Below are 14866 nucleotides of genomic sequence, written 5' to 3' on the forward strand. Positions count from 1 at the left end.
GCATAGATCAAGAGTACCTAAATTATAGTAGGAACTATTAGGTGCTTTATATAAAACTCAATACAAATTTAATCCTCACAATTGTGCTCATAAAGCAGGTATTGTTTTTGCATTTTGCAGATTAGGAGATTGAGTTTCAAAGAGGTCAAGTGATATGAGTTTTAGGGCAAGTAAGCAGAAAAGTTCCCAAATGAAGTGCGATTCTTTATTCACTCAACAAATAGAGTGCCTCTCACATGTTATATACCTCTATTTAAATATAATTTATATTTTTTCCCTAGCAGCTTTTAAGTTTTTCTCTTTTTCTTTGGTTTTCTTTATTTTCACTATGATGGCTCTATGTGTGCATTTCTTTCGTATTTGCTGGAATTCATAGTGTTACAGAAAAGGGGTCCTGATTCAGACCCCAAGAGAAGGTCCTTGGATCTCGCACAAGAAATAATTCAGGTTGAGTCCACAGAGTAAAGTGAAAGCAAGTTTATTAAGAAAACAGAAGAATAAAAGAATGACTACTCCATAGAAAGAGAAGCCCTGAGGGCTGCTGGTTGCCCATTTTTATGGTTATTTCTTGATGACATGCTAAACAAGTGGTGGATTATTCATGACTTCCCTTTTTAGACCATATAGCATAACTTCCTCATGTTGCCATGGCATTTGTAAACTGTCATTGGTGTTGGTGGGAGTGTAGCAGTGAGGATGACCAGAGATCACTCTTGTTGCTATCTTGGTTTTGGTGGGTTTTAACTGGCTTCTTTACTGCAATCTGTTTTATCAGCAATGTCTTTATGACCTGTATTTTGTGCTAACCTCCTAACTCATCCTGTGACTTAGAATGCCTTAACTGTCTGGGAATGCAGCCTAGCAGGTCTCAGCCTTATTTTACCCAGCTCCTATTCGAGATGGAGTTGCTCTGGTTCACATGCCTCTGACATGTCCCTCTTCCCTTTTATAAACGAACCCTTAATCCTAAGGTTGCAGAGGGATGATGATCCATCTTTTGTAACTTCTTCACCTGAATAGGGGTGATGATATTCCTGCCTCACTATTACAGCCTTTTGTGTTTAGGGTAGAGAGGAGCTCAATCAGAAAGCATTGTTATGGCGAGGGCCAATCATAACTTTGAGTTCTGAGAAAAGGTGATATCTCGAAGATTAATAAGTATTTAGTTTTAAGAAAATGTTCAGTAAGCTTATCCTACGTTCCTACACAAAGAGTAAAACAGCAAGATATTCCACAACAGTAAAGCAAAATAGTAAAACTATCCCAAGTAAACTAAATTAGAAGGCTTTCTATGAATTGCGCAACTATTGGAACCAAGCTAATATAGGGTTGCTAGATGATTCTAGTACACGCCCAGAATTAGAATACTGATTCAGATTTTCACATTACCCATCCCTTTTGTTTCTTCTGAGCAGCAGTCAGAGATTATTGGTTGGTTCACAGGAATAAGCAGGGTTAGCCTAAACTGCAGAAACAAACTTAAAAACAACTGATGAGACTAGAATTTAATAACCAGTGCACCATAGTTCCTGAAACATAATTTCTCTCTCCAGTTTCCCATTTTTACGAAAGATAAATTAGGGTAAGACCAATTTGCTTTGTTATGCTTGGCCTGATTACTTGTATAAAGTGCAGCAAAAATAATTAGTTTTTTACATAAGCTATTTTTGCACTGGTTTTGATGGAACTCTGCTCCATAGAAGGAATCCTACATAAGACTTTTTTAGAGCCGAGCCCTTCCATGGGTTCGTACCCACAAATACCTATGAGTTGAGTAAATTCCTCTCCTCTTGGGGTTGCAAGATAACCTGGTGCTTCTGGACCTGTTAGAAAGTGGCATTCTTCACTTACCACGTCAGAAACCCTGTATGGGGACTGTTGTAGGCAAGGTCTGAGGCGAATTCCCCAAGGGGCTTTTATTGGCTTTACAAGTCAGGTCTGATTCCTTAAAGAAAAGCACATCATTTCAGTCAAAGTGTTGGTAAAATAACAAATTTCTCCAATTATGTCCTGTTGCAAAAGTAAACATTCGTATTGCACTTATGCAAATACATATATTGCCATAACTTAAGAATATTCACAACTAGTTTTCAAATTCTGCAGAAATCAGGTAGAGAGAAACAAATATGCTCCAAATTTTGTTCAGAGGAGTATAGTTTACTCAATTGCTAAAAGCTGTAAATAGCTCAAAAGAAAAGTTTTCTTGACTCTGAAAAACAAAACAAAGGATTAGCAACGTTTTAAGCAAAAAGTTTAGAAGATACTTCAGACTAGTTTAGTCTACGCAGTTAACTTTTGTTTGATATTCATGAACATTTCAGCTCCCTCTGAGAGTTCTGAAAGTTTTTTCCCTCTGTTCTGATGTCACAATCTCCGAAGTTATCAGAAAACCCACATTTAAGAACATCTGTATAGCTCTATAGCTGATTGTAAACCACCTTCTAAAGAGGAACAAAACAAGAATACAATTATTTTGTGGATGACAAAAAGTTTTAGGACAGCCACTATTAAAGCCAAAATTGACTAGGAAATTTTGATTACCTTTGTGGCACACAATGATTTTTTCTAACCCCCTAAATCTTAGGAGGGACTCTAATCCTCTTAAGTTGGGCCTCTAACCCAAGGTCAGTCAAGCACCCTTGCCTTTTATTAAGAGGGGCCTCTAACTCATTCTGTTTTGGGAGAGACTTTAACTAGCCTAAGTTGGGCCTCTAACCCAATCCCATTCTTTACCTGAGTACTCCACCACTTACCCAAAGTCGTCCAATCAGTGCTGCGCTCTATTTCCTTTGGGTTGGTGGGTCTCCTCAGTTTCGTACCTTCTGTGGTTCATGAGAAAGATGCTACAGGATCCCACCACTTACCCAAAGTTACCCTTTGGGTTGGGAGTTTCCACACTGTATTCCATTCTGTGGTTGCCAGAAAAGATGTTACAGGAAAGGGGTTCTGATTCAGACCCCAAGAGAGGGTTCTTGGATCTTGCACAAGAAATAATTCAGGGCGAGTCCATAGAGTAAAGTGAAAGCAAGTTGATTAGGAAAGTAGAATAGAAGAATGGCTACTCTACAGAGCAGCCCTGAGGGCAGGTGGTTGCCATTTTTATGGTTATTTCTTGATGATATAATAAGGGGTAGATTTTCCATGCCTCCTCTTTTTAGACCATATAGGGTATTTTATAAACTCATGGTACTGGCGGGAGTGTAGCAGTGAGAATGACCAGAAGTCACTCTCATCACTATCTTGCTTTTGGTGGGTTTTAGCTGGCTTCTTTACTGCAATCTGCTTTATCAGCAAGGTCTTTATGACCTGTGTTTTGTGCCGACCTCCTAACTCATCCTGTGACTTAGAATATCTTAACCATCTGGGAATGCAGCCTAGCAGGTCTCGGCCTTATTTTACCCAGCTCCTATTCAAGACGGAGTTGTTCTGGTTCAAATGCCTCTGACAATAGGGTGTCTTGAGTCTGCAACTTTAATTTCTTGCTAGAAGCTGACCTAAGTTCCTTGCCATGTGGGCTGCTTCAATATGGCCACTTACTTTATGACAGCTTCCTTCTTCACAGCTTGCAATGGAGAGAGAGTTTACTAACAAGACCCAGTCTTTTATAACATAACTACCCTGGGAGTGACACCCCATCACTTTGCCACTTTCTGTCAGTGACATGAAAGTCACAGGTCCCTTTCCAGACACTTGGGGTAGAGGGAGGTTAGAGTCTGTCCACCACAGTCTTCTATGAAACTTCCTACTTTGCTAGCCCCTGGCTTTGATTTCTGTACACTGAGACCCTGAGTGATGGTGTCAAATATTAGAAATGGGAGAATATGCAAGTGCCTTCAGGGCAAAAGTGATTTCCATGGTTTCCAAACCCTCTAAGCTTTCCCTTCACTTTTTGAAATAATAATTCCTTGTTGTTTTGTCATCTCCTTATTGATTTTAAGAAAACATTTCTCATATTTTGTCCAGTTTTTCTTTTTAAAATTATTTTCAATAGGAGAGTTGATCTAAGTAACTTAGCTAACCACTTACTAGGAAAAAGAAGTCCTGATTTTAGGGCTTTAGAAGTTCTAAAAACTTGTTTAGTAGTTTTTAGAAGATTCACTGAGACTGCTGTTTGGGGAACCCATGTAAGGATGCAAGCATGGAAGCAGAAAGATAAGTTAGTTATTAATATTACAATAATGCAGTTGAGAGATGATGGCGGCTTTATCTAAAGTGGCAACAATATACAGAAACCCCAGAAGGAAGAGATAAATAATTTTCAAATAAGCCCTCTAAATACAAACACCTAAGAGTTTAACATCCTCATTTTCTCTCAAGTGACACAACTGAGATCTACAGGGTAGTGTTACCTTTCAGTATTTTGTTTGTTTGTTTTGTTTTGCCTTTCAGGACTTTAGCCTTTGTTTCAACCATACTTACCGTCAGACAACATGTTAAAATCCTATATATTCAACATGTTTTTAGAGAACGAGTCCTGAGCTACTGTGTAATAAACTTTCACGTATTGCCACCAATAAAATGTTTCCCATTTTTCTTTTAAGAGAACAATGGGGCTGGTCGCGGTGGCTCACGCCTGTAATCCCAGCACTTTGGGATGCTGAGGTGGGTGGATCACCTGAGGTTGGGAGTTCGAGACCAGCCTGGCCAACATGGTGAAACCCCATCTTTACTAAAAATACAAAAAAATAAGCTGTGCATGGTGGCAGGTGACTGTAATCCCAGATACTCAGGAGGCTGAGGGAGGAGAATGGCTTGAACCCAGGAGGCGGAGGTTGCAGTGAGCCGAGATCATGCCACTGCACTCCAGCCTGGGCAACAAGAGCAAAACTCCATCTCAAAAATAAACCAAACCAACCAAACAAACAAAACCCAAAACAAACAAACATACAAAAGTAATGAGAAGGTGCCGCTCCAGAGGCATCCTCTAGAGGGAAATCACCTGGGACAATCTGCAGCTTTAAATCAGGATTATGTCTCAAATATCCTCTCAAACCTCCCTTGTTCTCTGAGTTGGAGAAGTTGGTGTGGTGCTTAACAAAGTTATTCAGGCCACTTGCTTTTTGCGTTGCACACTGGTGGTCTTTGTGTTTTCTCCCTATCACCCACCTCATTCCTTCTTTGTTTAGGAGGCTTAGCATGGTTGGAATGGGTTTCCTCAGTCTCGCTTTCTCTGCCATTCTGTAATATTAAATTGGGGACTCCAAAGGGGACATTCCCATCTCTTCCGGCAGCCCATCCCTGCCCAGATTTCATATCCTACATTGCAAGGACCCCAGAGTTGAACCCCACCTTCCTCTCTGACTTCATTTTTTTTTTTTTTTTTTGAGACAGAGCACCCAGGCTGGAATGCAGTGGTGCCATCTCAGCTCACTGCAACCTCCACCTCCCAGGTTCAAGCGATTCTTGTGCCTCAGCCTCCTGAGTAGCTGAGACGACAAGAGTGTGCCGCTATGCCTGGCTAACTTTTGTATTTTTAGGAGAGACGAATTTCACCATGTTGGCCAGCTTGCTCTGAAACTTCTGGCCTCATGTGATCTGCCCACTTCAGCCTCCCAAAGTGCTGAGATCACAGGTGTAAGCCACTGCATCTGGCCTTTTCATGCCATTTTCCCACTGCTCCCTGTGTTTCAGCCTCACCAGACTTTTGTTTCCTGAACTCTAGGGCAAGATCACTCTTGCCCTAGAGCCTTTTTGTCTCTGTTCCATCTGCCTGGAAAACTCTTCCCCCAGACCTTCAGGTAGCTAACTCCTTCCCACCAATCAAAAGTTTTGGAATCCCTAGTGTTCAGAATCAACAGCTCAAAAGACCACCTAAGTTATATGGGTCTTGCACACCAACCAGAAAAAAGGCGAATCACCTTCTAAAACAATAGGGCAAGCAAAGCAGCCTAAGAGATAAGACAGAGGTATGTAATACCACCTCACTCCGGAAGAACAAAGAACAGTAATTTCATTTGCACATATTTGACATCCAAGCCATGAATGAGTTCCTGATGGCTCCCAAATTACTAAACTGATTGTTATTTTCGCTAAGGGAATACTTGACATGGGGCTCCACACTGAGGACTCTCAGAGCTGCTACAGAGGGACCTGAAGACATGAGGTCTAGGGTGAGAAGCATCTGCCTTCGTAGACTTTATGGACAAAGAAGGAATGGTTTTTGAGGGGGGGATATTTTTTGGTGGGCTCAGCCCGTCATCACCTGTGTGTTACTTCTTGTCACTGAGTCACTTCCTGCTAGAATAATAATAATTATTATTTTGAGACACAGTCTCACTCTGTGGCCCAGGCTGGAGTGCAGTGGTGCGACCCCGGCTCACTGCAACTTCTGCCCTCCAGGTTCAAGTAATTGTCCTGGCTCAGCGTCCTGAGCAGCCGAGATTACAGGCGCCTGCCACCATGCCTGGTTAATTTTTGTATTTTTAGTAGAGACGGGGTTTCACCAGGTTTGCCAGGCTGCTCTCGAACTCCTGACCTCAGGTGATCCGTCTGCCTTGGCCTCCCAAAGTGCTGGGATTACAGACTTGAGCCACCACGGCCTATAATCCCAGACTGGTCAATAATGGTTTTGATAAAATCGCAACCAACCTGTTGTTTCTGTTCAGTCACGTACTTGATCTATGACTCTGAGCAAGTTGTTTCACCTGAGTTTTAATTTCTTTCCTGTAAAATGGGGATAACGGGACCATCTCATCACACTGGTTGAGTATTGCAGGGACCAGATGAGAACAAGGGAAAGCACTTAGAAAATGTTATTATCTGCTGGGTGCAGTGGCTTACGCCTGTAATCCTAGCACTTTGGAAGGCCAAGGTGGGCGGCTCACTTGAGGTCAGGAGTTCAAGACCATCTTGGCCAACATGGTGAAACCCTGTCTCTACTGAAAATACAAAATTTATCTGGGTGTGGTGGCGGGTGCCTATAATCCCAGCTACTCTGGAGGCTGAGTCAAGAGAATCGCTTGAGCCTGGGAGGAGGAGGGTATAGTGAGCTGAGATTGTGCCACTGCACTCCAGCCCGGGTGATAGGGGGAGACTCAGTCTCAGAAAAAAACAAAAAACAAAAAACAAAATGTTGTTATCTGACTAGAAGATGGAATTAGTATAGTCACTTGCATTTGCCAGATCACGGGAAACCCAAAAGTTACAGTAATGTCAGCCAGGCTGCTGAGAGCCCTACCCCATCATTAATGCATGCTAGAATCAAGACGTACCCAGGCAGCTTGCTACTTCTGAGTTCCACAACAACACCATGTCTTACTCCCTGCTGGAGTAAGTGGGCACACTGGTTTTCCTCCAAAGTTCTTTCTTTTCCCGAAGACAAATGTTCATCTTCAATTTCATTTTCCTCTTTCTCTTTCTTGCCCATCTATTTCCCACTCCCTTTTGATCACTCACTCAAACTGCCCATTCCCCTCATCCTGGTCCCCTTCCTCTCATTACCCCTCCTTGCTCCCATTGCCCTGACAGGCTTTCCCCCAGCCCTTCCTCCCCCTAGCCCAGCCACTCTTCTTTGCATTTATTCCTTGCCTCTCTCCCACTTCCTTGTCCTGAATGGCCATTTCAGCCTGAGACACTACTGCATGTTGGCCTCTTTCCCTCCTCTCAGCTGGTGCTGGCCTTAGCCATTTCTATGCGTCATTCAGATTCTCACAGTCAGACACCAGAAGTGCAAAGCTCTCAGCAGCACACAGCCTTCAGCATGTGGATGGGGGTTCCAGGGGTCTGGAGTGGGACCTGAGGAGGCACATCCTTGGCTTCCTTGGGGCTTGCCAAGGAAAGGCAACCTATAGGTCAGTACCCACGGGAACCCAAAGTTTTGCATGTCTCGCATCTCGGGATCTTGCACTGAACTGCCTTCCTTGGGCATGCATTGCGTTTTGCATCTTCTCTTGATCTGCCTTGTGTAGGTCCTTCCTTCAGGCCCTATGCTTAAGACACTTACTGGAAGGCAGTCTGACAAGGCAAGGACCCAGCAGGCAAGACTCAGTACCCATCTGTGGGAGTATCCTTCTTGCCCATGCTCTCTTTTCATAAAAAATAACTGGTTTTATTTTATTTATTTACTTTTTTTAAGAGGGAGTCTTCCTGTGTCTCCCGGGTTAGAGTGCAGTGGCAGGATCTCGAGTCACAACAACCTCTGCCTCCTGGGTTCAAGCGATTCTCCTGCCTGAGCCTCCTGAGTAGCTGGGATTATAGACACACGCCACCACAACTGGCTAAGATTTGTAGTTTTATGGAAGATGGGGTTTCACCATGTTGGCCAGACTGGTCTCAAACTCCTGACCTCAGGTGATCCACCTGCCTCGGCCTCCCAAAGTGCTAGGATTACAGGTATGAGCCACCACACCCAGCCTAAAGGGGCTATTATTTTAGAGGTATAAATTCTCAGATACTGAGAGAAAAAGAAGAGATCATAAAATTTTGGGAACTGAGAAATAGATGGGCAGGTGGCTACTTTCTTAGTAGTCCCATGTAAACAGAAACCTAACACTATAGGATGAGCAAAGAACCATCATGATTAAATGATAGATCCCTCAAGAGACCTAGGAATTGGTGGTTCAAGGTATTTCTGGAAATGGGAGCGGAAGAAAAATGAGATTGTTTGAAAGCTTTTGAGAAGAAGGTAGAATTCAAGGTCCTAGCCCTAACTCTCTACTGCTTCTTTCAACAAACAGACAACTGATGATCTCCCATCTGAAGAAGGTAAAATAGAGGGCCCTGCAGGCATAGTTGAGAGCAGGGATGCCATAAACCAACTAGAAGCTTAAGTACACATATGCACATTAAATGCCTGGTCAGTCAACCCCACTCCTCAGTCTACTTCTCCCACTGCTCCCCAAATGCTGGAACCAAGACATTTATTCTCTACACAGGAAATTGGAGAAGTTTTCCCTAGAAGATCTGACCAGTCCAAGAAGAAAGACCTAAAGGTCTATATATCTGGAGTTACCCAACAAACAGCCCAACCAGAGCACCCTATAATGAAGCTCCAAGCTGACAAGCTCCAGTCACTGGTCAGAACTTCCAATTAGCTTTTAGTCTTCTATTGTTAAACTACCCCATCCCACTTTGAATAGGGTTGACCTGTGTAACCAACAAAATTTCACAATTGACTACAAGTGTATACTGGTTGTTAAGCAAAGCAAAGGATCAGAAGTCAAATAACTTTGGATCTCACAAGATCCAAAACTGGGAAAAAATTTCGCCCTGGAATTGTATAGTCAGCCGAGCTATGAATCCAGTGCTAATGTAGAGTTAGACCTATTCAGACATGCAAGGTATCAAAAATTTACCTTCTCGAGAAGGTAAATTTACATTCTCGAGAAGGTAAATTTGCACCCTTTCTCAAGAAGCTGCTAGAATTTGTTAGGGTTGGACTAAGGTAAAGTGATTTAGGTGTTTGCCTTGGGTGCACAATTTAATGATCATAAAAAAAAAACCCTTGGTAATCAATATAAAGAACATTTTAATGAATACTTAAAAAATTGGAAGTAATGCAAAAAAAAAATCTATGGTAAACAAAGTATCAAAATATTAAAAACAGGATATATCAGGCAGGGATTAAGGTAAGTTGGGTGAGGCTAGGTCATCCAAGTGCAGGGTTGAATTCTGTCTTTATTAAATATTCGGACATTTTACTGATTACACAGCTCAGCCCTATTAAAGTGGGATGGCATGACACAGGGGCATGAATACAAGGAGGTGGGAGACTCATTGGTGGCCCTCTTGGAGTGCCTGGTTGTCACATAACAAAAGTTACAATATGATTAAATTTGGAGGAAAGAGGATAGTAGAATGTGTGGTGGCCTGGTGGTAGGAATGAGAGTTAAACCTTCATCTTCATGGTGTGTAATCAATAGATACTAATACCAAATAGAAACAAATGAGAAGTCATATTCACATGTTATACAAATACATGGAGATACATTTTTAAAAAATGGATAAAAGGTTGGAAAGTGATTCCTTCTGGGAGAGGGGAATTGGGGTAGAGCAAAGCATAAGGCAAGGTGCTGGGACTACTATTTGTCTTAATACTGTAGAACTAGCAGACTTTTTAAACTATGTGCATCTATGACTAATAAAATAAGTAAATCAGTATTTGAAATTTCAGAAAATTAGTCTGAAGTACTCATGATGGGAAAGGCAGAAGTTTATTGAACTTCATTGCATGGATGTTACACTTCAGTATCATTTTTACTTTGAATTACATATGGGTGTAGGTGCCAGAATTGTCTCAGTGCTTGAGTCTCTACCAATCTTCCTAAGGTTATACATTTTCCAGGAGAGACAGATAGTCCATCTTCCGTAACCCTCACAACTACATAGCAAGCCATGAAATGTCTACAGGCCACAGATGTCGGACAGATGAGGGAAACTGAGGCTAAGAAAGGAAAAATAACCAGTCAGAGCTAGTCTTTCCATAGTTAGCAAGTGGCATTGGAGTAGACTGGGTCCTAGAGCCTTCTGCCAATGAGACAGACCAGTGTTCATACCTTGACACCGGTGTTAGCTCCCTACACTGTAGCTGCATATTGGTTTCCTCTGGCCAGATCCCCACATTTGCTGTCTAGTTCTGATGTGACATGTATTACCTTTCCAAGTTGGTGGGTGCAGCTGCTTCCTGACATATGTGAGAGTTCACCACCTCTCCGGTTGTAGTAGCTAAAAATTCCATGCTTGAAGTTTCCTGAGTCAACCACCCCATTGCTTTTGCTCTTGCGTTTTCAGGGTTGAATTGAACTGCAGGTCCACATATCTGGGCAACCTGGGGGCTGGCCTTCAAATGCCCCAAAGCACGACCCCATTATTTCAGGGAGGACTGATACTGCTAAATTTGTAAGGACCAAGGACTTATCTCTGGTTTTAGGCAATAAAGAGATTTTCTCCCCCTTCCCACAAGCTGGATTCCACCTAGAGGGATCTGCCCCTCTTCAGATGGGGCCTTTCTACCTACTACTACTTGCCCACATTCAGTGTTATAGCTCTGTCTCTTGAACTATACTTGGGATCACATATCCTAGCAGGGAATGTCTCAGGTTTCTGCCTCTCCCACATTACTCAAAGCCTGCTTATTTCAACCTGGAAAATTGGATAGCCTTATCACTCAAACCAGCCTTATCATTCAAATGTACATTTTTCAAGAGCCCTCCATGTCTTATCTCTCACTGCTTATATGCCCAATTAGGGTTCTGGTGCCCAAAACTGATTAAGACAAGGTACTAGTCAATGGGCCTAATTGGTTAACTATTTCCTGCCCCGAAGTTGTGGCTATATGGCTGGGTTAGCATTTTGTTTCCAAAGGATTGGGCCCTATTGAGATGGAAGTGCTAATCTTTGTGCATGTTGCTAGTGACAAAACAAGAGTCTGGCTGACCAAGTGCTTCTTAGGGTTGAGAGGCAGTGAATGAGGCTCAGAGAGCAGGAAGCAGCCAAAGGATGGCTAGCATCTGTAGTACAGGTTACAGTCTCTAGGAGGTCCCAACTCTAGGCAGTGTGTCTCAGCAACAAAGCTTAGACCCCAAATGGTACCTGGTTTCTCCCCACCCCTTCTACTTTCTTTCCTTCCCTCCTACCTGCTCTCTCCTATAGATAGCTTGAAGGAACGAAGTTTTTCCATAAAGTGTCTCTTGCTCCCTACTAGTCAAACATATAATAACTAACTGTTATTAGTTATTAGTGTGTGGTCATTCAAGACTCTGGTTGGAGGTGTCTGTGAGAGGTGCCATCTTCTGGCCTAAGGTTCACCCTGTGCATGTTTACTGTGACACTTCTCTTTCTTTGATTTGTCCCCATATCACCCAGAGTTTCTGAATCTTAGCAAGAAACCTGCTTTCTTAGAAGGTTGTGAGTGAGATTTCCAGTGTGGCTACTCCCCGTCTTGTTAATCCATAAACAAGATGGGGACTCCCCTGCCGGAACGGTAGTTTCCCTGGGGTTTGCTGAGGGATGATTGAAGTTTGCAGAGCTATAGACTTAAACCTCTTTTCTTCTACATTGGGCTCAGGGAAGAGTCATGAGTGATTTCACATTGCTCCCAACCAGTTCATTTCTTTCTAGCCCTGAATGATCACTCTAGGCAGAGTCAGAATATATAGTGAAAAGAGCACGGCCTTTGGGATCAGGCAGACCTGGGTTCAAATCCTGACTCCACCACTTAAAAATTTTTTAATTTTTAATTTTTGTGGGTAAATAGTAGGTGTATATATTTTGATACAGGGATGTAATGTGTAATAATCACTTAAGAATAAATGGGGTATCTATCACCTCAAGCATTTATCTTTTTTGTTACAAATGATTGAATAAGTTATTTTCAAATGTACGATTAAATTATTTTTGACTATAGTCACCGTTGTGCTCCAAATACTGTGTCTTATTCATTCTAAAATTTTTTTTGTACTTATTAACCGTTCTCACTTCCCCTCCGTTCCCCCACTACCCTTTGCAGCCTCTGGTAACCATCCTTCTACTCTCTATCCCAATGAGTTCAATTGTTTTAAATTTTAGTTCCCACAAATAAGTGAGACCATGCGAAGTTTGTCTTTCTGTACCTGGTCTCATTATGTCGTCATTCAACATAATGACCATCCATCAGTGTTGTTGTAAATGACACGATCACGTGATCTCATTCCTTTTTATGGCTGAATAGTAGTACTCTATTGTGTATATGTACTACATTTTCTTTATCCATTCATCTGTTGATGAACACTTAGGTTGCTTCCAAATCTTAGCTGTGAATAGTGCTGCAATAAACATGGGAGTGCAGATATCTCTGATTTCATGTCTTTTTTTTTTTTTTTTTTTGAGACTAAGTCTTGCTTCTTCGCCCAGACTGGAGTGCAGTGGCGTGATCTCGGCTCACTGCAACCTCCATCTCCCAGGTTGAAGCGATTCTCCTGTCTCACCCTCCAGAGTAGCTGGGATTACAGGCACATGCCACTATGCTCGTTAATTTTTCTATTTTTAGTAGAGCTGGGGTTTCACCTTGTTGGTCAGGGTGGCCTCGAACTCCTGACCTCAGGTGATCCACCTGCCTTGGCCTCCCAAAGTGCTGGGATTACAGGCATGAGCCACCGAGCTTGGCCCCTCTGATTTCATTTCTTTTGGGTACATACCTAGGAGTGAGATTGTTGAATCCTGTGGTAGCTCTATTTCAGTCTTTTGAGGAGTCTCTAAAATGTTATCCACAGTGACTTACTAATTTACATTACCACCAACAGTGTATGAGGGTTCCCTTCTCTCGACATTGTCGCCAGCATTTGTTATTTGTGGAAGTATTCAGAGAATGAAATGAATCAGTGTATATAAAGTGCCTATCACATAGAATTAGATCTTACCACTACCCTCCTCTATCACCCAACCAGGCTCAGTCATCTTGCTACTACATGATGCTGCTCCCAGGCTGATAGGAGAAATTAGGCAGGAACACATGTGACTATGGCAAAAGAGAGAAAGCAGTAAGTACAATATGAGCATACAAACTTTGTCAGAATGACAAAGTAGGACTTCATGGGGACAGTGATATTAAATCTAGACCTGACATGTTTTATCAGATTCCAAGTAACGGAAACTAGACGGAAGGAGCTTAAGAGTCCATATCTGACAGCTGGATAGGGCATGGAGTGGGGTGATGGAGGTAAAAGTATTCTGTAGACCCAGCCCTCCCCTACCCAGCTCCCGGCTGCCATTTCGTGGTCATCTGGAGCCCAGGCTCCAGCTAGAGGGGGCAACAGCCCCAGGCAGTCTTTAGAAGGGACGGTGGAGTGCTAGGGAGCCTATGGGCCAGCCTACTCCCACCCCACAGAGAAGGTGGCATGAGAGAGAAAGGCCCAATATCTGCCTGCAGCTCCACAGACCAGCTGGGATTCTATTTTTAACCATCCCTGTCATAGTTGACAGCTTGGAACGCCTTCTCCCTCCTTTTCTTCCTTCTTCCTGCCTCTTGCAGCCCAGAATCCTGTAGAAATGAGGGACGGGAGCAACCCCAGCACTGGTAAACAGAAGAACCACTCTCCTTTCTCACTGTCTTCTACTCCATGCGGCCTTCTCCAGGGTAGTTAGTGGGTGTATTTTAGGGCATATTGGCTGTGAAGTGAATGAGGCCTAAAACTGAGGGCTTATCACTTGCACAGGCCCCTTTCAAGGCCCTGGTCAGGGTCTCAGTAATCTTGTATCTGTAACTTTGTGTTCTTTTTCTTTCTTAAAAAAGGGCAACCAATTTTATAAACTTTAGGTCCCACAAAACTTGTTTTTACTCCTCATGGGTGGGTCTTTTTTCCCATCTCCAGCCCAGTGTCTACTTCAACACCATTATTTTATCTTGCTCTAACTTACTGTATGACCTTGGGCAGCTTACCTTCCTGCTCTGGGCCTCAGTTTCCCCTGTCAGTTACAAGATGAAGCATCAAAAGGCCCCTCCTCCAATATACTATGCCTCTGATTATTCATGTATGTCTCCTTAGTGAGGTCCTCAGTTCCTGTTCTTCCTCATTTGTCATTGTGTGTGGAGAGGTGATATTGCTGGTTTTTGCCTGTCTCGGGCTAGATCATTCTTGTAGTAAAAGGGAGACTAGGTTCTCAGACTCCTATTCAGGTCTTTTTTGTTGTAGCTGCTAAGAGTGCTTCCATTTGGCAGAATCTTGGCCAGGTTTTGACACTGCAGAAAAGAGTACAGTAAAAAATCCCTACTCTTTAATTAACTTCTGTATACTTGTCATGGTCTGATCTCTGGTGTTTCACACACACACTGAATAAATTTAGTCTTACTATACAGTGCTTCTTCTTTTATCTTTTCATCAAAATTTAACAAGCATCCATTAATATAGTATCTTAACAGTGGCACCACTTTGGGATAATGTGATCAGGAATC

Source organism: Trachypithecus francoisi, unplaced genomic scaffold (assembly GCF_009764315.1).
Source record: "Trachypithecus francoisi isolate TF-2019V2 unplaced genomic scaffold, Tfra_2.0 Lachesis_group8, whole genome shotgun sequence".
NCBI lineage: Eukaryota > Metazoa > Chordata > Mammalia > Primates > Cercopithecidae > Trachypithecus > Trachypithecus francoisi.